At 44.6% G+C, this 24,249-nt stretch overlaps 1 long non-coding RNA gene across 5 annotated transcripts; it reads left to right on the top strand.

Annotated features, from left to right (window-relative positions):
* The first annotated feature begins 53 nt into the window (after window positions 1-53).
* LOC128103208 (uncharacterized) lies at window positions 54-24,148 on the top strand. Of its 5 annotated transcripts, none has more exons than XR_008215655.1 (4): window positions 54-5,731; window positions 14,185-14,267; window positions 14,815-21,285; window positions 22,272-24,148. It is a non-coding gene; the product is annotated as an uncharacterized LOC128103208 (long non-coding RNA). The 5 variants fall into 5 exon arrangements; XR_008215653.1 differs by having other exon boundaries at window positions 9,845-14,267; XR_008215656.1 differs by having other exon boundaries at window positions 9,845-21,285; window positions 22,272-23,527; window positions 23,926-24,148.
* The last annotated feature ends 101 nt before the right edge of the window (window positions 24,149-24,249 follow it).

The raw sequence follows: 24,249 nt of genomic DNA, 5'->3' as shown, positions 1-24,249 counted from the left end.
CCCGCCCTCCCTCCCTCGCGCTCTCTCTCGCGCTCGCTCGCTCGCTCCAGTATGTAAATGTGTAATAGAAGCCAAATATGGAGCAGTTGGCTGCTGCCGCCACAGCTCAAGGATCCGACTTCATGGGGGGGGGGGGGCACCCTCTGGCAGGCGGCCCGGCGAGCCGCACAGAGCACGGCGAGCGCACGGCGCGGCTGCCGGCCGGCGCCCTTAACCCTTCTGTGCACCCGGCCGGAGCAGCGGTCCCTCCAGGGGAGGCCCGGTGCCTCTCCCTAACTACGGCTCCGGATCCTGGACATCGGCCTGAGGGGACTGTGCCTTCCAGGTTTGAGAAAGGGGCGGGGAAGTTGGGGCGATGAGGTCATTAGAGTGGTGACCGATCGGTGCTCGCGCGCCTCCCCGGCTCCTTGCAACCTAGTTGGAGGGGACTGGGTGAGTGCAGGGTGCAACTCCGGCAACCGGGAGGACTCACCGCAACGAATGTCAGGCTTCGGCTCCCACCTAGTAAAATAACCAAGGATGCAGGGAAGTCCGCTGATTCTAATCCCCAAGTGACCTTGGTGCCCCCCACCCCCGACCCCGGTGAGCGTCTAAGAGGACTCACTGTATCCTCGCTGTTAACCCTCCAGCCCGTGAGCCCTGAGCAACCCCACTCCGGGCCCGCGCCTTGACTTGCAACTCGGGAAAGTTGTCAGGCTTCTTCAGTTTGCACTGGCGCCCTCACCTTTCCTGCCGGGACAAGCTGGCGACCTCCCGGCCCTTCTTTCTAATTCTGCAGGTCTAGAAATCTGCAGTAGGAATTGAACGTCTCAGCTTTAGCCCTGGTAGCCGACCTGCTCACTCCTCTTGCAGCTAACTGGGGATCATTCATTTCATCGGAAGTGAGGTAACCGGTGCACCGAGCATTCGATGGCCGTTCTCACCGAGCCACGGCGAAGGAACTTCCCCTGGTCCCAGTAGCTAAACGCAGACGTGGAGTCCCCACCCGCCCCCCTCCGCTACACCACTGCCAGGTGTGAGCTTGGTGGGAAAGAACCTTCTCCGGAGGAGTGCACCTTGCCAACAGGTGTGGCACCCGGAGGAAGAGCAGGCGCAACCCTGCAAGGGTCGCTCAGTGCGGCGTTCTCTTTGCTGCAGATAATTCTCGAAGACCAGTAGGTGTCAGGCCAGCATCTGACCTCTTTCAGGTGCTTAGAACTAAGAGTCTAGAAACCCGATCCCTCGGTCTTGCAGGAAGCCACTATTATTGACTGTAAGCGGGGTTTGAGAGACCGTTTGGCTCCGTTTGCTTATGACCTAGCAGTTAGTCACTGTCTGAAGCAGCGTACAGAATCACCAAGAGAAATGTGTGAGCTTTTAAACCACTGTGTTGTGGAGGCAGCACTTCAGAAGTTAAAAAAAAAAAGAAAAAGAAAAAGAAAAAGAAGCAGCAGCAGCCATGGGGCGGGTGTAGGATACGTATCTATTCTCAGGTTTTGAAATAGCGTGCACACATCCACGGTTACTTAAATAGAACTACGACTGTTCCCTCTCACCCCGCTCCGTAACTTGTGTTGTTGTTCACTTAAAGATCCCTGATTGTTACACTTCATATGCTAAAGTGACATTGTTGGTCTCATTACAGCCTCTAGTGGACGGTTAACAGGAGTTTCCTTGTCAAGGCTCTGACTAGTTTTGTTTTCCCTCCTGAGCTTTATCCAAGTGAAGGTTAATAGTTCAGAGCTTAACTGGGTGGTATCTCTAGCTCCTCTGGGTAAACTGTCTTTGAAAAGGAGCGGAAGCTTGCCGGCTTCACGTGGAAAAGGCGTGTATGTATGCTTTGTGCTGCAGGTATTGTTACTGCTGGCCCGTGAAGCGACAAAGCTTCTGCTCTTCATTTCAGTTGCAGACAGCTTTCATAAAAAAAGCGAAATTCATCTAAAATATTTTTATAACAGAAAATATTGGTTGCCATGTTTTTGGCGTAACTGAGATGTTTTTATTCCAGCTCATAATCTGCAAACTGTCCAATCCACCTCCAATCTATTTTTAGACGTCTTAGATTTAGAGAATTTTCAAGGGAAAAAAAACTAATATTGTAATTATTACGTTGTTGCAAGCAGTTAATTTGCATTATTTTAACAACCTTAAACATATTAAAACACATAATTCATATTAGACTTAGTCAATTAATTTAAATGTTCCCTGAAGAATGCTAAATATGTGCATTACCCACACAGTAAAAATAATTAATAAGAAATGTGCTGTTTACTTTCCTAGCCATTAAGATTAAAGCCATAAACTAACTCTCTCTCTCTGGTCTGTGTGTGTGTGTGTGTGTGTGTGTGTGTGTGTGTGTGTGTGTATGTGTGTGTATGTGTCTCTGTTTCTCTCTCTCTCTCTTACACACACACACACACACACACACACACACACACAACTTACAGCTACTGCTTCCTGCAAGGTCCAACACAAACATAATACCCGTGAAACAGTTTCCTGAAATGTTTTGTTTCCAGATGACAAAATATCAAATGTACCATCAGAGGTAACAAGACAGGTTCTTTAAAAGCAAAAGTTCTCATGCAAATGAAAACTCAGTGGAAAAAGCAGAGGTGTCACGGTGGCAGTTGGCAGTTGTATAGCGCCAATCCCCTAAACCCAAATCTGATATTATATTTATACAAGATGCAGCAAGCTTTGAAATGGAGTCAAATTGAGGAAGAAGGCCTGCTGAGCCTTACTCCTAACCTGTGTTATGAATTACTTAAACAACGTGAAAAGAAATATTAGTACCATCTATTCATTTTTCTAAAGTTTTATTTATTTAGTGTGTGTGTGTGTGTGTGTGTGTGTGTGTGTGTGTGTGTTGTGTATCCTATCACTTTCCAAGTACTCCTTTGAGGCAGAGTGTCTACCTGAACCTGAGGCTCATCTCTTCTAGACGAGGCTAGAAGCCAACAAACCTAGTCATTGCTGCCTGTTTCTTCCCTCTTGCAGCAGAGCTAACGGGCGTGTGGGATGCCAGGCTCGTTTGGTGAGTCCTGGATCCACACTAGTGCTCTCAAGTCTCCAGCCATGTCTCCTGCCCGCCTTCTCTCCATGTCAGTGTTTTTGTCCCATCTACTTTTGAAAGTTTAAAATGGACTAGCAACCACACATTAAGTCACAAGACTTTTATATTACATTTCTGTGTTTAAAATTGAAGTCTAAAAAGTAGCAGCACTTGCTGCAGCACCACCAGCCGGAGGACTTTAGACTTCCGAATCAAGGCTCCTACGCCACAATATGCAGTCAGAGTCTGCCTTTGAACTGGCTACAAAGACTCGGCACATCCCAGTATGAAGAACACTGGTCTGTACTATGCGGCTCTGTCTGGACACATTTGGCCACGAGTACTGAACTTAATTCTCCAATGAATTACCTTTATGTTAATTATTTTACCAATGAAAACATACCACATTGCACTTGGACCTCTGCATCCTCAAATTTAACCAGCTTCTTGTAGGAAAAAAAAAATTTTTAAAGTCATCCATACTGAATACCTATAGACTTGCCCCTCATCATTGTTCCACAAATAACACAGAAAAGCAAGTATTTCCATTGCATTAGGTGTTATAAGTAATCTAGAGGACTTAGTTATGCTATAAACTTAAATTACTTCTAATGTAAAGCATGTAGGAGGACGTGAATATGTGGTATGCAAACACTATATAATATACTTGGACAATCTAAGATTTGAGTATTTCAGAAAAACCCTAAAACTAGCCCTCCAGTTTGAGGGGTGACTATCTACATGTGAAGGAAATGGTACTCTTTCTCTGAAGAGCCCTGTTTCATCACCTAAAGAAACTGGTTAGGAGTGAGTGTTCTGGGGTCTTGACTATGAATGTCTTCTCTGAGGCAGTAGAGGGAGCACAGGAGTGCTTAATACAACCAGTGTACACAGGGCCTTCCAAACTGTGACGGATTTTTCAGTTGTAGTATATGTTTGCATTGGAAGTAGCCTGTTATGTCATTCAGAACAAAACAAAACAAACAAGCTAGCAAACATGAACTGCCTACCAGGTTACAGCAATTGAATAATTGAACGGATTGCAAATTACCATAAAATAAAAGATACAGGATCCACTCATTTCAAGTTCTAGGCTTGCATTCTTCCGGTGGACCTCAGGAATCCTGCTGGGGAAAGATACCTCATTGCCAAGAACGCAGAAAGCCCTGGTTTGATGCTCAGCACCACACCGAGTGCAGCTGGCACACACCTGTAATCTAGGCAGCAGGATGGGGAATTCCAAGTCATCTTCCCTAAACTACATAGCAAGTTCAAGGCCAACCTAGGATACATGAGATGTCGTCTTAAGAAAAAGAAAGTGAAAGGATTCCCTGTCCTGCTGACATACTTCAAAGGTTAAAAGAGCTTGTCACCAAGCCTGAGGACCCAGGTTCAGTCCCTGAATCCACATGGTGAAAGAACAGACCAAGTTCATGGGAGCACTTCAGTGTGAGTACCCCCTCACATACATCCTCACAGTAAATATGAACATGATAAAATTTTGTTAATGAAAGAAAAAGGTGCATTAGTTTTCTCTGGTCAAAAATAATAATTCTTCAGAATAAGGCAACCCTGCAAGAAACTAATACATAACTTAAAAGGGAGTTAGTTCACGAATATTATACTCAAATTGATTTTGAGTCAAACACACTGGTTAAAAAATAGTTTTTGCCGTACTTTCAAAACTGTCTTATTTTAGGCTGTTTCTACTGCTGGCCATGATGACTATCAATTTCTTGATCATATTGCTGGAGTATTTCATGCTGTTCACAGTTCTCCTATGTTCACCCTTAGACCCTACCCTGGGGTGGCTTTGGCACATAGCAGAAGCCAAGATTGAAATGAGGAAACTACACAGTGAGACCTAGTTGATATTTAATGAGTTATCTATTTATCCTGAGGGTGGATTTCATTATGTAGCCCAGGCTGGCCTTGAACCTCCAACCCTGCTATCGGAGCCGAAGGAGTGCTGGGATAATAGCCATACATTATTCTCCAGCTGTTAAGAGTGCATTTCAGTAAGAGATGAAGAATAGAGCACCAGGCTTGGAGCCTTGGACCTGTGGTTCAGCATTTGGGAAGTGGAGACAGAGGAATCTAGAGCCCAGAGACAACCTTGGCGACGTGGCAAGTTGGAGGCTACTTGGGATCTTATCATTAGAAACTGTGTCTTAATTCTCAAGCTGCTCCAGACTTTGTCGTCCATCAGCAGCGCTTTGCTTTGCATCTAGTATACAGTACATAGGCCCCAAGAATGCACTCTGAGGAAAACATACTGGCCTACAAAGAGTTTAGAGTGTTACCAGTCTTACCTTTTAAAAATATAGATTTTCACCGGGTGGTGGTGTTGCATGGGAGGCAGAGCCAGGCAGATCTCTGTGAGTTCGAGGCCAACCTGGTCTACAGAGCGAGATCCAGGACAGGCAACAAAACAACACAGAGAAACCCTGTCTCAAAACAAAACAAAACAAAACAAAAGTGTAGATTTTCACCAGGGTGAAGACGCTCACAGCTGGCCAGACACACCAGGCAAAGCTGAAAGAACTGAGAATCCAAGACTGCATTCATTGAAGTGTTGCGGGGGAGCAGAGTAGTTGTGTAACTCTTGAGCAAGGTCAGACTTCGTAAACCAGACCACAAGTGAAGATGAAATACGTCTAAGTGCACCTCCTAACGAAGAACATCGAAGTTGAAGTGGTAAACATTTATTTATTTTTATCTCTTTAGAATTGTTAAAAGTCTTTCCTCCCACAGGAGGGAAGTACTTGCCAAGTTTCTGCCTGGAACAATTTGTTATGGCTGTGCAATAATCCTGGAAACTTTGAATTTTTAATGGAAATACTAAGGACCAGATCTTTAACCATGCTCTCACAAAAAGGGCTTTATCCTATATGTCATTTTAAAAACTGAGCAAGCCATGGTAGTTACAAAACAAATACACTATGCTTAGATAGCACTCCTAAATAAGCCTGTAGAGAAATAAACCAAAATAATGAAGCAAATGAGAAAGAAAAGTAAAAGCTGCCCATTTAATATACTCTGGGGTCCATGGGCCACACCCTAGCTGAAGTCCCGAGGCTCTGTGCACAGCCTACAGACCTACAAACCTGCTTCAGAATCATGTGTTTGATCTCTTACCAAACTGTAGCAGCACAGGTTTCTGGATCATGAAATGGTATCACCAATATTCAGGAGTGGAATGAGGGTTTGGAGTACAGCTCCGTGGCAGCATGCTTGCTTACCATCATCAAGGCCCTGGGTTCTGTTCCCCAGAGCCACAGAAAACGAGTTGGCTAAAGGTCATTGCCCTGCAGTATCTGCTACCAGCTTATGATCCAACAGTACATATATCCGACTAAACCAAACAAAACAGCAATTTTAAAAACAACCGAACAAATACTTTAATATAGAGCCTCACTGTCCACTGTAGCCTTTGAGCTCCTGAAACTTGGCTAGTTTCAATTGAGATGTACTGAAAGTAGGAAATATGCTTCAAAATTTAAAGGCTTACTTAGATATCTGTGTATATGAAATATATAAATGTGTATATACCTATTTCAGTACCTCAATAAATTTCATATTAATTAAAGGTTGAACATATGTACATTCACTATGCCTTGGGATAAATGAAACATATTGCTAACACATATAAAAACACGTACATAGCCGGGCGGTGGTGGCGCACGAGCCGGGCGGTGGTGGCGCACGCCTTTAATCCCAGCACTCGGGAGGCAGAGCCAGGCGGATCTCTGTGAGTTCGAGGCCAGCCTGGTCTCCAAAGCGAGTTCCAGGAAAGGCGCAAAGCTACACAGAGAAACCCTGTCTCGAAAAACCAAAAAAAAAAAAAAAAAAAACCAAGAAAAAACACGTACATATATACATATATGTATGTAAATATACACACATGCATATATACATAGGTGTATACACATGAATATACAAGTGATCATATACACACGAACACACATATATATTTATATCTATATTTAAGTATATTTTTTTTAATTTGCTTACTGTGTAAAGAGATTGAGCCCAGAGCTTCATCATGTCAGGCAAGTCCTCTACTCCCTCAGCCCCATAATTTAATGTTTCCATAGCCAGCTACCAATAGCATAGATGACGGGGCTGGCAAAACATAGGATTAGTCTAAAAAAGCCCACAACTGGACACCTCTGGATCCTGGATGGCTTTTTGCAGTCATGAAGCTGATATTAGCTGATGCTCGCCCTTTGTCTGAGTGCCCTCCCTCTCTATGTGACACAGACTGTAACTCCTGTTCTCTGAGAGTAGTCTGTCTGAATACATTGTCTCATTGGTAGATCTACTATGGGCCTGGGAAGGAAAGCTGTTGGGCTCATTTGTGACCCACTCTTTGTGAGGGGAGCTCAGACTCTTGGTCACCCTGGTAAACTTCTGAAAAAACCAACGTATGCTAGAAAGCTATAACATTCTAGCATTATAGCTCGTTTGGGGTTTGCTATTTGTGGCTAAATGGTTGGGAACTGATACCTTCTAGGGACAACTGGCTTTGGGCATTAATAATGAAAATTATATTATTTGGGGCTTGGGATACGACTTAGTCAGTAAATCCTTGCTTCAAAGCACGAGAACTTGAGTTGAGATCCCCAGCACTATGTAAAAAGCTGGGTTTTGTTGGCACACCAGTAATCCCAGGGCTGGGGCAGTGGAGACAGAGGATCCCTGGGATCCCAGGACTGGGGAAGTGGAGACAGGATCCCTGGGATCCCATTACTGGGGCAGTGGAGACAGAGGATCCCTGGGATCCCAGGGCTGGGGCAGTGGAGATAGAGGATCCCTAGGATCCCAGGGCTGGGGCAGTGGAGACAGAGGATCCCTGGGATCCCAGGGCTGGGGCAGAGGAGACAGAGGATCCCTGGGATCCCAGGACTGGGGAAGTGGAGACAGAGGATCCCTGGGATCCCAGGACTGGGGCAGTGGAGATAGAGGATCCCTGGGATCCCAGCACTGGGACAGTGGAGACAGAAGATCCCTGGGATCCCAGGACTGTGAAAGTGGAGATAGAGGATCCCCGGGATCCCAGGGCTGGGGCAGTGGAGACAGAAGATCCCTGGGATCCCAGCATTGGGGCAGTGGAGACAGAGGATCCCTGGGATCCCAGGGCTAGGGAAGGGGAGACTGGAGGATCCCTAGAATTTGCTGACCAGCCATCCAGCTGAATCCATGAGCTCCAAGTTCAGTAAAAAGTCCCTGTCTTAAAAATAAGACTGCAGGTCAGAAAGATAGATCAGCCAATAAGGTCTGTCACCAAACCTGATGGCATGTTCAATTCCTGAGACCTGCTTAATGGAAAGGAAGAACCACTAATTGTCTTCTTTGTCCACATGTGCACTTTCAGGGCTACATTGAAACACTCATGTGCACACATGCATGCACGCCAGTGAAAAAAAGAATGATGAAGGAAGTGAAGGAAAGCACCTGACACTGATCTGTCCCCCCCACATGCATTCAAACACACACACACACACACACATACACACGCATGCACGCGTGCATGCACACACACACACACATACACACATGCATGCACAAACACACAGATACACAATAAATTAATTAATGTTAAAAAAATTAAGATGCAGAGTGACTATGGAAAACACCAAACATTGACCTCTGGACTACAAAATGCACAGATACACATCCATACATTTGTACACACATATGAAAATTACACAATTTTCTGTCTAACTAGAAAATTCACTAAGTCTATCAAAAGGAAATCTGTTTCTTAATGTATAATAAATTCAGCCCACTGAGATACTTCTAAAGCAAATGAGATGCTTTTTTTAAATTTTAGCCATTATTAATTTGTGAGCAAGCTAGAGATCAGTTGTCATCAAGGCCACTCTGAACAAGATTGAATATGAGGTACTGATCTGTTAAATATAACTTGTGACTCCAATCATCTAACGAGCACAACTCTTTATATGAAAAGAAAACATGCCTGATCATTAAGGCTGAGGATATGTGAGCTAAACCTTGCTTGCTATTGGCTGGGAACCTTTAGGACTCTATTTTTAGTGTTTCATTAACAACTTGGCATTTTTTTTCCTCAAAAGAAATCCATTTTCTAAATTAAAATCCAAGCCAGAGGCACCATCATCTGAACGTAAGACAGTGGCACTTGATAGATTGGACTTGTCAAGCATAGGATGCTTCCAAAGAGAGCAGCGGACCACAGCACACTACAGAAATAAGCATCAGATCCTTAGGGGGTTACAGGAGACTCCTTTGTCCTTCTGACTTCATGGCATGAGAATACGGCTACAAGTTCTCTCTTAGCTGCTTTATTTTACTTGAGTAAACATTGGCCAGGACAAGCCGGTCTGAATAAGGGTCAGAGTTTAAGAGCATCCCTTTGTGAAGAATTTACCAAGCTTGACCCCAAAGAGGAAGTAGTGCAGAAAAAAAATGCATTGGCAAGATTTACTTTTTTTTTTTTTTTTTGACATAAATAACTAGAGTTCATAGAAGAAACTGTCCACGGCAGGGTTTCAGAGGGGATTGGCAGGTGGTTTGAAACCTCTGCAAAGGCCTGGAAGTGGGGCTGGGAGCAGGGAGTGGGAGGGACCTGAGAGTCTCTAGAGGCTTGCTACTGGAGGTCCTGGTGTCGCTTTGTGTGTCTCCCCACCCCCCCACCCCCCCATCCCCCCAACCCCCCCCACCTCCCCCCCCCACCCCCGCCACTCCTGCCGCAGATGCCTTCTGCCAAGGCAGGATAATAGCACTCGACAAAACTGTAAATTACAAACACTCTCTTCTTAACTACAGAATGAACATGCAGAATAGAAGACCCTGTCAGCTGGAATGCCAGCCAATCAAATAGAAGAAGACAAATTACTCACGCGTCCCCCTGCAGCCAAAATCTTATTCTGCCAGCTACATGGTTGGGGGAGAGCTTTGCTTTTTTTTTTTCAGATATGAAGAGAAATTAGTACTTTGTAATTGTAATAAATACACGGGCATAGAATCCATTCTACTGCAATAGGCAACCGAGTTGTGTGATCTGCTTCTTGTCCCAACCCTCTCTCTGTTTTAAAAGCTGGAGCTTAAATACCAATAGTAAGAGCATAAGATCCCATCACTCTCAGGGCTAGCTTTTCCTGCAGTCAATTTCATAACTGCATGGCTCCACCCCCTCCTGCTCAGCACTTCCTTTCCCCTCAATACCCTCTCTCCCCCACCCAGCCATGAATCATCTTGCCTTTAAAGAGACTGTGATGACTCCGTGTGAACTTTGCTGGCATCCTGTATATCCCTGTGCCAAAAACTGGGGGAGTAGTTCTGGGACAGAAACCAGGTCAGACCCTGATTCAGGCTCAGAGGCAACAAGCTGGGGTGCTTCTCTGGTAAGAAGAGTGAGGAGTTAATTTTTCCTAGTTCATGGAGATGATTCTGAATCCAGTATCTTGGTTCACAATCAGGTTCATAAGAACCCAGTTTGGCCCTTTGTGCAGAATGAAATATATCAGAGGGAAAAAAATGTTGGCTGATCTTTTTCTGCAGTCAGGGCAGAAGAATTTCTACCACATTCGGCTCTTTGATTTCTGCAGATCTTGCTGAGAGTGGGGTTTCCATATTTGTGCGTTGGCAAATGTGTCCAATAGCTGATTGCTCCTGATATGTATTCCTAGTGCTATCGTTTTCTTATTTGTGCATTCATTAAAACCAGAAACATGTTTGACCTTCCTCTCCTCCCCCTGCGGTGATGGAAGTGGAAGAAACCCAGGGCCCTGTGATCTCTAGGCAGGTGCTCAACCAGTGGGTTGCACCTCCAACCTTGTCCCTCGTTCTTCCTCTTCTTCTTCTTCTTCTTCTTCTTCTTCTTCTTCTTCTTCTTCTTCTTCTTCTTCTTCTTCTTCTTCTTTTAATATTTGAACACAGCAGATAAAGTTGACAGTAAAGGCCTTGAGATGTGACACCCTCCTAAAGGAGGTGCAGAGTATGTCAGTGAAGTAACTTCATACTCCGGTGAACACTTTCTCTTAGGATGCAAAGCCTTACCTACCTGCCTTCCTTTCCCCCCTCCCCAACCCCACCTCCTTAGCCTAGAGACCTACTCCTCATCTTTGAAGATTGGGCTTAAGCACCAACACTTTAGTGAAGTCTTTCTTGATCATCCCAAGAGTCTGCAGCTCTGCCCAATGTGTGAGTCAGAGCAGTGCTATTTTCTTATTCCTTTTATTTATACAATATTTTTTTAAACCACTAACAGAAGATTTAAAAAAAAAAACTTTCAGGGCCATGAGCACAGATGGAGAGCGCGTCCTATCTGAGGAGCAGAGCCGTCCTTATCGGCAAGCTTCCTGTCGTACCCAAACACGTGTGGCCTTCGCCACTTTCAGCCTGTGAGCATTTCTGCGGTAGCCATTGCTCGGGGTCAGGGACTCTCTCTCACCAGATGTGCTAGACCTGGCATTTCCCCCGGCACTCCGTGGGGGTCAAATTCAATCCAATCCACTCCAAAGTACATTTAAATCCTAATCCCAGGAGCTATGCGACCTGATTTGGGAGTAGGGTTTGCACATTTGCCTGGTCAGGAGGAGGTCTTCCTGGATGAACATGGGCCCTACATCCACAAAGAATGTCACCCTCGTAAGAATACAAGACACCAACTCAGAGGCAGCCCAGGGCCCGGAGAAGATGGAGACGGAGATGGGAAAGACGCCGCTACGTGCCAAGAGTGCCAAGGCTTTTCAATAAACACCAGCCACTGTAAGAGGAAGGAAGTCTTCTTCCTTACAGCCTTCACACGGAGGCTGAGCCCGAGACAATGCTGAGTCCAGACTTCTGACCTCTATAGCTGGGAGAGCAAAATCTCTCAGGCTTCAAGCAAACCTGTCTGGTCACTTGTTACAACAGGCCTAGATAGAGAACCTATCCTTCTTCAGGGTCTGAGATTTCAGGATTGTTGCTTTTTTTTTCCTTGTTATTTGCATATATACCCCTCTCATTTTTTTTTTTTTTTTAAGATATTCATTGAAAGCCTGTTTTGAGTGTATATTTAATCTGGCATCCATGATAACAAAAAGATGGCATGGAACAGAAGAGTTACCTAGAGAGGTCTGGAGTCACCGACCCAGAAGAGACAATTGTTGTCTCTGGCCTTAGACACAGGCTACCACAACAGGCCTCACAGAACACAGCATGATCCTGCCAGGCCTGAGGCCAAGTCAGGAACAAGGACTTTCACAGGGCTTTCTCAGCTCCCTCTGTTGGTCACCAACAGACACAGCAGCTGTCCTCCACAGACGTATCATGCTAGCTAAAGGTGCAGAGAAGATAATCAATTAAATTAGACATGCAACCATCAACCTGAGGCAACAAACAAACAAGACAAACAGAAAACCAAACAAACCTGTTCATGATAGCAGATGTCTATCTACATCATCAGAGCAGAGGGATTTATATCACATCCAGGCCTTGGACTTCTCCAGATTTGGTCATGGGTAGAAGCTTTTTTTTTTTTGTCTTTCTTCAGTACTGGAGATTGAACCTAGGACCTCATGCATAAAAGGCAAGTGCTCTACTCCTGAGCTGTATCTCCAACATTGATCCACATCTTTCAAAGAGCAACAGCACATCCCTGTCATGAATTCTCACCACCAGGCAGGAGACCTTACCATCAGGTCCCAGATCCTGAGGTAGCTACTGTGTTGGCATAGCTGTGACATGTTTACCACCGCTCTTACATCTTAGAAAATGGCATCTATATCTTTTCAGTATTCAGTCCCAAAGCTGCTGGAGTTATCTCCTCTGCTTTCTTATTGGTACCTCACATCCAAGCTGTCCATTGGATTGAGCTGGCTGGACCTTCAAATATGTCCAGAGGCTAGCCATTTCTCACTGCTGAGATTGCCACCATCAGAGCTAACCCATCACTAGGAGCATTGCAATAGCCTCCCATGGTCTCTTTGATGTCTCTGTTTCTTGGCCCATTCTTGGTCTCCATCTTGGTCCACTAGGTGAAGCTGGTGAGTCTGTAGTGCTCAAAAGCCTTTAGAGCTGCTTCTTTATACTCAAAGGCAGGTCACAGCACGTCCATGTCTACCTGACTCCCCATGATCTCAGCTCCTCTGACCTCCTCTGTCACCATCATTGCCCCAACACCTTCAACCCCGCTGATCTACAAAGAAGCCAGGCATGCTCTGCCATGGGGCCAGGTTTTCTCCTGTTGTTCCCATTTCTGGGAATGCTTTCTCCTTAGATAGCCATACCTGCCAGGGTTCCATCTTCTGTAGTCTGTTTTCCCTGAGAAGCCACCATCAGGGTGGCATGTTTTGACATGACATACACATTAGTTGTATCCTTTCTGCTTCTTTGGGTGGTTATTGCATGGGTGTATTACCTCATGATCTACACCATTAAGTGTTTGTTATTTGTTTATTGTCAGGAAGGGATGGGTTTTTGTCAGTATCTGCTGGGATTGTTCTTGGCTGATGACAGATATCCAGTAAATATCCACTGATTCTTAAATAACTTCATGAATCAATAAGTAATATTTTCCAGGACCTACTATGGGCAATTGCCACCCAATGCTGACCGAAGATTGCATCATTAGAAGCTAATCCAGGACTAGGTCTGTAGCTCAGTGATGAGACCCTGGGCTCAATATCCAGTTCCACCCAAACGACAAAAACTAAGCCAAAACAAATCTACTGTGCCCAGGCTATTTGCTTGTTTTTTTGACTCACTTATAAAATGTATGACCATTGAAGCTGAGTTATGGTGACATGGGTCCCAGGCTCAGAGTCCAGTTTATAAAGACATTTTAGAAGAATCAAAATTCAAAAATAGGATCTGGGCAGGGATCTATCTCAGTGTTCAATCTAGCATTCAAAATCTTTTTTTTTTCTTCTTCTATCCTGAGCACCCAGGAAACCAGGTATAATGGTTATAATCACCTGTGGAGGAGGTCAAGGTCATGGGAAGTTTGTAACATTGTAAGTGACATAGTAAGTTTGGGGCCAGACCTGGATACATGAGACCTGTCTCAACAAAACAAAAGTCCAGGACAATTTATAATTATGACTGTAAAAGATTCTGTTGACCGAGTTCCCGTGTGGTGACAGGCTCCCTCCTGGGGACTTTGCTGATGTCATTTCATTTAGTCTCCCAACAGTGCACTAAGGTTGGGATCCGAATCCTCACTTCCTAGAGTTTCAAAGACTGCTCAAGGCTCAGTGTTTCTAGGGTAAGTAGATATCATTGGAGCTTGATGTTTAACAGGCCATTACCTGAATGAACTAGGACTCTGAAGATGATTAAAAATACTGCATTGCACTATTTTGGCCAAGAGATCATTTCCACTACCTCTTAAGGCTTGAATATAAAATGCCCCACCTACAGGCTCATTTGTTTGAACACTTGATCCCCAACTAATGAGACTGTTTGGATGGCTGTGGAGCCTTCAGGAGCTGTAGCTTCCACAGAGTAAGTGGGTCACTAAGGGTGGGTGGGTCTTGAAATTTCATAGCTCAATCCAATTCCAGTCTGCTCTTTGCTTCCTAATCCACCAAGATGTGAGGCAGATGTACCCAAGTTCCCTCCACTATAGTCAGGACCTCCCTCCCCAGGCTCCATGCCTTCCATGCCATGGTGGACTGTGTCCTGTGAACCAATGAGAGAAGAAAGGCTTTCCTCCTGAACTTGTTTCTGTGGGATATTTTGCCGTAACTATGAGAAAAGTATCTGATACGATGTTTTGTTTGTTTGTTTGTTTGTTTGTTTTTGAAACCAAGACTCAGACTGTAGCCTAGACTGACTTTGAATTCATGGTGATTCTCCTGCATCCATCTCCTGCTGGGATTATAGGTGTGAAGTACCATCACAATGAGTTTTTAAGTGACTGACACATGTATCCCAGAAATGAAAACTAGAGACTCTCGGTGAGGACGGAAGTATTTTTCCAGATCAACTGACATCATGTCCCAACTAACAAAACTCAACAACAGCTTTTGAGTTTTGCCTATGGGAGTGCATGGATAGAAGCAGCTCACACTTGATGTTCCTGCGTCCTTCTCCAGGCTTCTCTCCCAGCTAAGTGGTGTGTCTTATCAGAGCAGTCCTCTGTGGTGAGGACTGAGTACATTGAAGGGGACCAGTGTGAATTTCCAAGCCTCATTTCAATATACAATCCCATTTAAGTTGACTTCATTCCGCCTTTTTTTCTTGCTCCACCCCAAGCTTTACAGAGTTCTCAGGAACTGGAACCTAAGCAAAAGCTGTAGAAGTCACCTAAGTATAAAACACTATACACTTTTTGTAGACTCTTTCCAGTTTTTTATGGGTATGGGTATTTGGCCTGCATGAACAGATAGGTGTACCACATACATGCCTTGTGCCATGGATACCCTGGAGCTGGAGTTACAAACAGTTGTGAGCTGCCGTGTGGATGCTGGGAATTGAAACTGGGTCCTCTAGAGGAACAGCCAACGCTCTTAACCACTGAGCCATCTCTCCAGTCCAACTCTTTCCAAGTTATACTTAAGAGAAATGATTAGAGAAGCTGGAATTGTTCCAGAGTTCAACAATCTTGGACAGGGAAGGAGGATGAGGAGGAGGGCAAGGAGGAGGAAGAAAGCCTTGCAGTTTCAGAGAGTCCAGCTCTCTGGAGTTGGAAGGAAGCTCAAAGACCCTATTTGTGGCTGCAGGAGAGAAAAAGAAGAGAGTTCCACAAGGCAACTACCAACAGATGGTAAATACATTTTTAATTCTTCTGTCACACTGTGCGGACTTGTGCACGTTTGTCCCGCTGGGTTAGGTGCCTGAAATAGCTGCCACGGACCTGCAGAAGAGCACCACAGCAATCGGAGATTCGGGGAGCCATGAGAGCTGACAAACGGGAGGGGTTAATAGAACAGGGTGAGCTTGCTCCCAGTCAGTTCCTCCTCAAGTTGCCTGCTGCCGCTGTCAGTGCAGGACATTCTCTTGTATCTCCGGTCTCATGGATGATATTTCAAAACATCCTATCTCAAACCATTCTCCAGGCTCTGCTTGAAATTATTACATGTTGACACTGTTCATTTAATGACTCCAAAAGTTATAGGGAGCAAAGACTATTGATTGACAGGTCCTAAGTCCTCAAGAGGGTGTCACTGATACCCATGGTAGTCCAGACTTCTTCACCTCATCTTCTTCCGAATCTTAATCGGATGGCTTGTTCCCATGTAACACGGTAGAAATTTCAGTTCCAGAACAAGGAGCAATTAGATCATGGATTGCCTGTCAAGGAACCTAAAACTGTAGTGTTCTAATTTACTGTCTGTGGACTCTGGTTCTAAGAGGTGCTGGCAGACCGTCACCAGGAGTGAGTTAGGTTACCAACCCTGACATCATCTCTCGGGGTATATCAATGGAAAAGGAAATGTGGTGCTGAGCCCCCTGAGAGGCAGAACAATGAAGTATGGTTGATAACTTAATCACAGACTAAGAAACAGAACACAATACTGTAACATTAGGACTGTATCCCTAGAAAACCCAGTTTGATTTTTATTTTATTTTAATTTATTTTATTTTATTTTATAGACATAAATCTGGGCCAAAGAGATGCAGGAAATTGGGAAAGATCATGCAATTAGTAACATACTGATGAATTCAACAGTAGAGCCAAGGACACTTCGGTCTCCCCATCCCGTTTTATCTCCTTTAGCAAAGAAGTTTGGCTTGGCTGTGACACCCTGTATCTGAGGCTAGGTGACCTTAGTCATAGCATCTTTTGTAGTTGGGTTCTAAATCAGGATGAAGGAGTCTGTGACTCCTGATAATTCTTTATCAGTAAGGTTTCAAGCTAAAATATATTTGTTAATTTCTGTCCTAAACCCCTGTGGGTTATGTCTGGGTTATACAGCTATGGCACTATTGGACCCAGCTGGGCCCCTCTTTTCATGAAGTAGCAGAGAATATTACTAGATAAGAATTAAAGGCATTGGCGAAGAGAGTCTAACACTTGCACACTGGCTTCCCAGGCAGGACATGGTTGGTGGGAGAACTTCTCCCAGCTCCTGTTGGGGGCAGGAATGGCAGGCACTGTCTTAGTCACAGAAAGCATAGCAAGATCACTCTACCCCTACTCAGTCAGGGAAAACATATAGTATAAGTTTCTCTGAGATTAAACAGGTTGTCACATAGATGACTTTACATCTTCATAGTTCCTCAGCAAGGTCTCTTCTTAGTCAACCATCTTTATCCCACATAGCTAATTTAGGAATGATGAGCTCCTAATTCTTGCAATTCTATCCAGAATTCTGATTTTGTCTTTCCTGCATCTGATATCAACAATATTTTCTCCTGTTTCTGTGGTAGAATCTCCTAACCTGTTTTGTTTACATAGGATATTCTTTATTGTAGAGAATCAATGTGACCTTTTGAGTAGACCTATTAAGTTTATTGGCTACTTCCATAACCACATGGCAGATATGGGGCTCGGGGAGGGTGGGAATCATTTTTACAGAGTTATTTTCAGTTGAACAGTAATGAAGGCACACTTTAAATTATTTCATGCCTGTGATCCAAATTTGATTATCTAGTTAATATCACTAGGGACAATTGAAGCTTTAATAATTACACCCAGGATCTTGAAAAAAAAAGAATAGAAAAGAAAATTGTGTTTAGTACATTCATTCATACACAGCCTTGTAGACTTAGCAGCTGATAGCCTATCTGACGGCCTGAGAAATGATCCTAAGATTCCATCTTGTGATCCAGTTCAGTTGAAACTATTTCAAATGAAACAAAAGCTAGCCATAAACTATTGTTTTTTTGTAGAAGGGTGGAACAGTTTTTATTTGAAAGAGTAAAAAGCACAGGCTGCAGTTGGTTGTTTTGTGTTTGTTTGTTTGTTTGTTTTACTGTTGAGGAGCCCACCACCCAGCTCCCAAATAAATACTTGGAGACTTATTCTTACTTGTGAATGCCCGGCCTTAGCTTGGCTTGTTTCTAGCCAGCTTTTCTAACATAAATTAACTCCTTTTCTTCTTCTACATTTTGCCTCTGGGCTTTTTACCTTTTTTTATTCTCTATGTCTTTCTTTCCTTCTTACTCCATGGCAGGTTGTGTGGCTGGGTGGCTGGCCCCTGGTGTCTTTCTCTCCTCCTCTTTTTCTCACTCCTCCCTCTTCTTTTCTCTTCTATTTATTCTCTCTTCCTGGCAGCCCTGCCTATTTCTCCTGTCTAGATATTGGCTGTTCAGCTCTTTATTAGGACAATTGGGTGTTTTAGGTAGGCAAAGTAACACAGTTTCACAGAGTTAAATGCAACATAAAAGAATGCAACACAAGCTGGGTGGTGGTGGCACATGCCTTTAACCCCAGCACTTGGGAGGCAGAGACAGGCAGATCTCTGTGAGTTCAAGGCCAGCCTTGTCTACAAAGCAAGTTCCAGGACAGCCAGAACTGTTACACAGAGAAACCTTGTCTCAAACAAACACAAAAGAATGTAACACATCTTTGCATCAGTAAACAAATATTCCACAGCATGAACGAATGTAACGTATCTTAATATCCTACAACAACAGGCTGTTGGATTCACCTTTCCTTGTGGAAGACAGCTTTATAATTATTCCCTTACAAAGATCCGAGGGCAGGATTCTTCATCCCAGTACAGGTTCCAGTATGAAACAACACAGTATTGAAGTTGCCCTGAATTGTAGGCCAAGGGCTCATCCTGTGGCAGAATGCCATATATATCTTTGGATTTTCAGGATCCTCAGAAACCAATCAACTTCCCAGAGAAACTGAAATCCTCCAACATCTCTGATTTACATAAAAGCAGATAGTCTGAGGATGTGATACTACTTAGGATTCTGGGTAGCAAATGGAAGAAGAAACTCAACTGGAAACCACAGTTATCTGAGTGTCAGAGAGAGCCTCAAGGCTATCACAGACACGTCATGACACATGACCTCTGCCTAGAGGTTCCACACAGTCTGTGAGTTGAAGAAAGGAGTAAATGAGTTTCCTGACACCATGCTTTGCTTCACGAAAGTAAACTAGCTAGTGCACAGGGCAACACAGATCACCCTCCTAGTGTTGGAAGACTGGAGACCAGATGTAAGGTTTTATTGGCTACGTTGTTCCTATTGGTTTAAAAAGAAAAAGTCCAAAAGCATACAAAACTCTCATGCTGGGGGAAAGTATGCTGTGTGTCTTTTTCTGAGGAGACCTAGCAAACATCTGTTAACCCCAGATGGCAGCAAGTCAAACCAGAGACAATTATACTCAAGTCTAGCTGGAGGAAATTTAGGAAGTTTATTGGGGTTACTTATGGGAGCAGGGGTGACTCAAAGGCAGTTATATTACCTTAAGAAACCCACCCCAGCATGAGTGTCAGTTCACAAACCTGCACCCTTGGAGCTCCTTGTACAACGTGCAGTTGGGTCCATGTAAGAGGGTCTCTTCCTCCAATCAGGCTGCCTAAACATAAAAGGCTTGCGTGAGTATAGGAAAGGGTGTGTGAATCTTGGGACTTTCCCCCAGCCTCTGTGAGTCTCTATAATGTTCTGTGGATTGTGTGCCTCCCTTCTCCTCCAAAAGGGAGTGTTTCATTTGGAAGAAATGGCTGTTCAGCAGAGTATATCCATTTTCCTTTGCTGACAAAAGTAACTTGGGATTTGAAGGCTATGCCAGTGCTCAGAAGTTCTATTTTGATCTGTGGGTGGTTATCCAGGGGTGCCCACTGTGTGATAACCCATTCAGCCATGTATGTGTGATTCATATTTTCCACAGAGTGATTTGTGTCAATTAGAAGGTTTAAAAAAGAATATCCCCAATGGGCAATATAATTCTTAAAAAGTTTTACAGTAGCATTTTTCCTAATTAAATAAATTGATATTTACAAAAGAGGAAAATAGAAAACTTGGACTAAAAAAAGAGAGAGAGAGAGAGAGAGAGAGAGAGAGAGAGAGAGAGAGAGAGAGAGAGAGGTGCTACTTGTCCCCATTATAAAGCAATGGAAACTCTCAGACACAGGAACTGCTACTATGTTCTTGGTGCACTGTTAGGTATTATCTACTAAAAGAAAAAATACCCACATCCAGTGCATGAGATGTGAACACCAGGGTGCATATCTACCACAGGAACAGTGCTTCCTTTCATAACAGCCAGACACAGGAAACAAGTGAAAACATCCACCAGCGATAGATATTATAAAACGTTGTTTATCCAGCTTAGGAATACCATACAGCACTGGAAATGAAGGGGAGAAAAAAAGAAATTCATAGGCTCCCATGTATAGAGGGAGGTGGGAATCTGATTCAGTGGTTACAGCACTTGCCACTCAATCACGAGAACCTGAGTTCACATTCCCAGAACTCATATAAACCCTGGATCCATATGCATCTACCATCTTCACGTTCCTGTGGGGAAATGGAAGACAGAGACAAGAGACTCCCGAGAAGCTCAGGGGCAGCTGATTCAGTGCACAGAACACAGTGGAAGAACAGTAAGAGAGCCTGTTTCAAACAAGGTGGGTAAGGAGTGACAGCTGGCCTTGCCCTCTGATACTACATAGGAAGACTGGCATGCATACACTCATAAACATATGTAAAATTAAAAAACCAGGAAAATACTTGTTACCAGTGCATACTTGAGTAGTAAAACTATAATGCAAAAAGGAAAAAAAGGAGGTAGGAAGATTAGCTTAAAAATAGAGAAGAGTGCCCCCAAGTCATGAGAGTGGGAGAGCTGGCCCTGCCTCTCACCAACTGCAGCACTCAGGAGAGCAGCCCTACACCACCTAGGCAGTACAGTAGAGCTGGCCCTGGTGGTGTGGGTGCAGGTGAGCTGGCCCTAGGGGCATAAGAGCAGGAGAACTGCCTCCACCCCTCGCTGCCTGAGGCACTGAGTGAGCTGGGGTGTAGGGGGGGTGGGCAGTACTGGAGAGCTCACCTTGGTGGTGAGGGTGAGGGAGAGCTGGCAGGCTGACCAACCCAGCTACCACCCAGGCCCAGAACCAGAGTTATGATTTGGCCACCCTAATATCCACCTCATCTGTGAACTGTGGAGCATGTGAAACTACAGGATCTCCATGACACAGGACAACAACAGCATATTCAAGAGGAGCCCCATTGAGGGCCCAATATTGATTGCGTAGCAGAAGCCAAAGACCTCAAACCAGACCAACGACTCATTGCAATGAACAGTTGTAAGTAACGATGTATGGACTAAAGAGTACACTGTGTGACTCACTGTGGCACACTACAGCTTCCATGCCGAGGTGTGTTTTTCTTTAAAATTTTATTTTAATTTTTTTTGGTGGGGGAGGTTGCAAGGGCAGAGGGCAGATTTGAAGTGTGGGGAGATGAGTGGGATCAGGGTGCATGATACGAAATCCAGAAAGAATCAATTAAAAGTTTTTTAAAAATAAGGGAGGGTGGGTTATTATCAAAAACAGTTGGGTGGAAGGCTTTGGGGTTGGCTTCATTTATTCTGTACTCACCCAGATGTATAGTATATATAATTTATTAAGTTGGACTTTTTGTGTGTATCACCTGCTTTCTCAAATGTGCATTTCACAACAAAATAAGTATGTAAAAAAAAAACACATGAAACTCCATGACATGGAGGTAGTTATCATTGTAACACATTGCTATATCCACACTGCCAGATGTCCTTTGATGCAGTATGTACAGTCTGCCCACATTTCTTTCTAGCCTTTAATTCCCCCCCCCCCCCCCCCCGTTAATGATATGTGGTCCTAGAAGACTTCCTCTTTGAGTTTTTTTTTCCTTCCCAATTTCCATTTAATTTTAACGAAGAGTAAATACCGTGCAAACTTTATGCCTCTCTGGAAGGCCAAAGCCATAGAATGGCTTTCAGGAAATTAGGTTGCTCTAGCCTAAGCTGCATTGATTCACAAACCAATCTGCAGGATTTTGCCATAGCTCATGGGAGACCTTTTTCTTCTCTGTTAATAATGCAGCTGCTTAAAGATAAAAGGCTGGGAGGGGGCCTCCTTTCCACCTCTTCAGGTGCAGTAGCTTCAAAAGGAAAGGCCAGGCAGTGAGTGGGAGAGCCTGGCAGGGTGGTGGCCTGGGGACTTGAGGCAAAGGCACAGCTTAGAGCAGTGTTCCCACGTGCCTGGTTCATGCCACCTTGATGCCAGACCCAGCCTCTTCCAGCAAATGCCACGGAACAGATTTCCAAACTGATTCAGGGATTTTTTATTCCTGTAATGATTAATACTGATTGTCAATTTGATAGGAGAAAAACTTCTGGGGCATGTCTGTGAGGAGGTTTCTAGATTGTGTTAACAAAGTGAGGAGACTCCCCTGAATGTGGACAGCACTGTTTCTGGACTGGCATCGTGGACTGAATAAAAAAAGGAGAGAGTGAGCTGAGAGCTAGCAGTCATCATTGAAGCTTCCTGACTGTGGTCATGACGTGGCCAGCTAGCTCACGTTCCTGCTGCCATGACTTCCCGAGGATGATAAACTGCCCTCTCACACTGTGCGCCAATATGAGCCCTCCCTTCCTGAAGTGACGTTTATCGAGTGTTCCACCACAACAAGAGAAGTAGCCACAACAAACAGTAACCAAGACAACCCTAAAGTAGTTCTGTTGCTTTTCCTTGGCCCCAGGATGTCACGCCATGGTGCTTCTGCCCTGAGCTTGACAAAGGCACTTGACAAAGGAGAGCACATTTGGGTTTTGCCATCTTACTCTGTCTCTTCTGTGAATCTAAGCTCTTTTGTTTTTTTTCTGGTGCTCATTCTGGAAGAGAAAAAAAGGAGTCACACAACGTCACTGGAAGAGGAGAAAAAGAATAAAAGGTGGTCAGATGTGATGCTGGCAGGACTGGACGGGGGGACTGGACAGAGAACAAAGTGTGGAGCCGATGAAATGAGTGCAATTGGAGAGACCCCACCACTTTAGGAAACTACAGGGATCGGCATCGGTGGGGAATCCTATGAGAACTTCAGAACCTTGTCCCGGGACTCAAATATACCCAATCAGAGCCTGCATTTCAACAAGAGTTCCAGGGATTCTTGTGCATGGTTGTGCCAAGGCCAGAACTGATTGGTATCACTAGCCTTGGGCATGTTCACAGAGGGAACTGGTTTGGCTGCCGAGGGACCTGGAAATCCCATTACCATAGATGACTCCCACTTTTGGTGTTCTCTCTAGCACCCTGGAGAAAGCCTGTAGTACTATCTGTCTTAGTTCTCTGTAGAGACCTGTGGACCTCTGCAATCTTGGCCTGAGACTTGCTTCTCTCCAAACTGCTGAGATTCCTGTAGAAAGCAGATGTGACCTCCTCCTCCTTTAGGGAGAGGCCAGCCATTTCTGAACTGATAACCTGAAGCAATGCCTGACCATGACTGTTGTCATCTGGGCTTCATTCAGCACCGTACATGTCTACAGATGGGCTTCCAAACCGCCAAGTCACCAGGTCCACCTCGACTTAAGCAGGTTTCGGATCACCGCACACTGGCCCACCCAACTGCCCCCAGAGGATGGTCAGTGTATCAGGTTCCTTGGGTCACTGTGACAGGGTGCTTGACAGATAAGTATAAGGGAAGAAAGGTTTCTATGGACTCACAATTTCAGAGGGATTTTAACCCACCGTGGTAAGGGACACGTGGTAGCAGAAGCAGCTCTGTTTATAGAGGCTAGAGCGTGAGGTAGTGATTGGAGTTCAGAAGACAGAAAGTGCAGGACTGAACCAGAAACAAGAATAACTTTGACTGGCCCAAGATCCCAAACATTCTACAGTGTCCCTAAGCAACACAACCAGCTGAGGGCAAGTGTTCAATCACATGGTCCGTGGGGGGTACACTTCACAATCACACCAGAACTGCTGGTGTCCCTTTTGGTTGCTGAATATTAATTAGCTTTGTCCTCTTCCCACCGGCAGGTGCTACTCTTGACCCTGCAGGCTCTGTACTCAGCGTCTCCTACAAAACAGGAAGAGTCTAGTGGAAACCAATACAAGCAGTTCCACAGCACCTTGTCTCTCTTAGCATCAGTGACTCCAGGACCCCGTGTGCCTGTTTCTGCAAGGCCATGAAATTCCAAAGATTGTCTTTTCTGCCCTTTAAGTTAAAAGCAGCTTAAAAATAAAAGATTGCATAAAACCAGCCTGATCATTTTGCATAACTGCTGTATGGTTCCCCCCCACAGAGGACTTTGTTGCCCGATGTAGTTTATAAAAGCAGTCCAATTCACGCAGAAGCTCCAT

This window comes from Peromyscus californicus, unplaced genomic scaffold (assembly GCF_007827085.1).
Source record: "Peromyscus californicus insignis strain IS unplaced genomic scaffold, ASM782708v3 Scaffold_8__1_contigs__length_139910024, whole genome shotgun sequence".
Taxonomy (NCBI): domain Eukaryota; kingdom Metazoa; phylum Chordata; class Mammalia; order Rodentia; family Cricetidae; genus Peromyscus; species Peromyscus californicus.
The sequence above is the reverse complement of the archived record's forward strand: the minus strand, read 5'-3'. Positions and strand labels throughout refer to the sequence as shown.